The sequence below is a fragment of the Petaurus breviceps genome, unplaced genomic scaffold, assembly GCF_028583685.1.
Source record: "Petaurus breviceps papuanus isolate PSGF00001 unplaced genomic scaffold, PetGlider_PUasm1.0 90743, whole genome shotgun sequence".
NCBI lineage: Eukaryota > Metazoa > Chordata > Mammalia > Diprotodontia > Petauridae > Petaurus > Petaurus breviceps.
In genome coordinates this window covers 7903315-7905102 of record NW_027187332.1, presented here as the reverse complement: position 1 = coordinate 7905102, position 1788 = coordinate 7903315, and the positions used below count along the sequence as shown (strand labels likewise).

General features: G+C 40.9%; 1 pseudogene; it reads left to right on the top strand.

Annotated features, from left to right (window-relative positions):
• Positions 1 to 281: 281 nt before the first annotated feature.
• LOC138145650 (peroxiredoxin-1-like) lies at positions 282 to 882 on the top strand (annotated as a pseudogene).
• Positions 883 to 1788: the final 906 nt, after the last annotated feature.

Below are 1788 nucleotides of genomic sequence, written 5' to 3'. Positions count from 1 at the left end.
GGTATTCCTCAGTGTCTGGGATAGCATAATTTAAGTGCTTCCTTAGACACTTCATACTCTTTACATGAAACTGACTTTTCTCCCCAATTAGATCCTTTTTCTAATATGCTAGGTAAATAGATAAACTAATTTTTGTCATTCTCAAATACCAAGTTATTATTCCAACCAAATGATAAAATGACTTAATTCATTTAAATTCCACATAGAGGGTTCTCCAGATCGTCCACACGTGTTCCTCCTTCCTCTGAGCTAGTCTTTGGATCTTTGCTGTTGCTGTCAACATGTCTGCTGGAAATGCCAAGATTGGATACCCAGCCCCCAATTTCTAAGCTACCGCTGTTATGCCTGATCGGCAGTTCAAAGACATCAGCTTTTCCGACCACAAAGGGAAATACGTTGTGTTGTTCTTCTACTCCTTGGACTTCACCTTCATGTGCCCTATGGAGATTACTGCTTTCAGTGATTGAGCTGAAGAATTTAAAAAAAATCACCTGCCAAATGATTGGTGCTTCAGTGGATTCTCACTTCTGTCACCTTGCCTGGGTCAATACGGTCAAGAAGAATGGTGAACTGAGACCTGTGAACATCCCATTGTTGTCTGACCCCAAAAGCACTATTGCTCAAGATTATGGGGTCTTAAAGGCAGATGAGGGAATTTAATTCAGGGGTCTCTTCATCATTGATGAGAAGGGGATCCTTCGCCAGATCACCATCAATGACCTTCCTGTGGGCCGCTCTGTAGATGAAACTCTTCGGCTTGTCCAGGCCTTCTGGTACACAGACAAGTATGGTGAAGTGTGCCCTGCTGGCTGGAAACCGGAGAGTGACACCATAAAGCCTGATATTCAGGGGAGTAAGGAATACTTCTCCAAGCAACAGTGAGCTGCTCTCTGCAGCCACAGAGGGTACTCTTCCTCCTCTCTCCTCCTCCCCCCTCCCCCCGCCCCCACCATGGGGCCTACGGATTTGCTAGTTACTGTCTGCAGGACAAATGTGCTTGGTCTTCCCCAACCTTTCAACTGGAAGGTCTTTGTAGCAGGAGCTCAGGCAGTGTGGGGTAGCTGAGCATGCCCTCTGCTTGTGGGTCCTGACTCATCCAGATCATTCCTCCCTCTCTCAGGGCAGCAACCCACCAGCTAAGGCTGCCAGCTCTCTTTCTCACTCTTAATGACCAAGTGCTGTTGTTAACATTGTTTGTACCATAATCACCTCTTTGGGCTCAAGCCTATCTTATGTTTTCTGGCTCTATTAAATTTGTCCTAAGGAAAAAAAATTCCATATGGATGTTATTATTAGTTTTAATTATTACTAGTATGTAGTCATAGATAAGGTGCTGAACTTGGAGTCAAGGGGACCATTGTTTGGATCCTGTCACAGACAGTTACTAGCGTGCTGTATAACTCTTGGAATATCACTTTTTTGAAACTTAATCCCTTTAGTTTCAAAATGAGAATAATGTTTAGGGCATTATTTATTTCACAGAAATGTTGTGAGGACCAAATATGATATCATAAGTAAATAATTTTGCCCATCTCAAAGCAATATGTGCATGATTATTAACATTATTTTTTCTTTTAATCAAAGTAACCAGATTTTAGGAGTTTTGAAATGAAATTTCTACTTTGAAAAAAATGAAAGTCTACATATGTTTAAGAGTTTTTTTTTTTAATTGAAGAATTAGTCCTATAATTATGGTCTTATTAGGACTTCAGATTTTTTTAGTTCTTCTGATAATCACTTTCTTTTCGTGCAATACCTGTCCTGTTTCTGTTTCCTATGATACCCTTT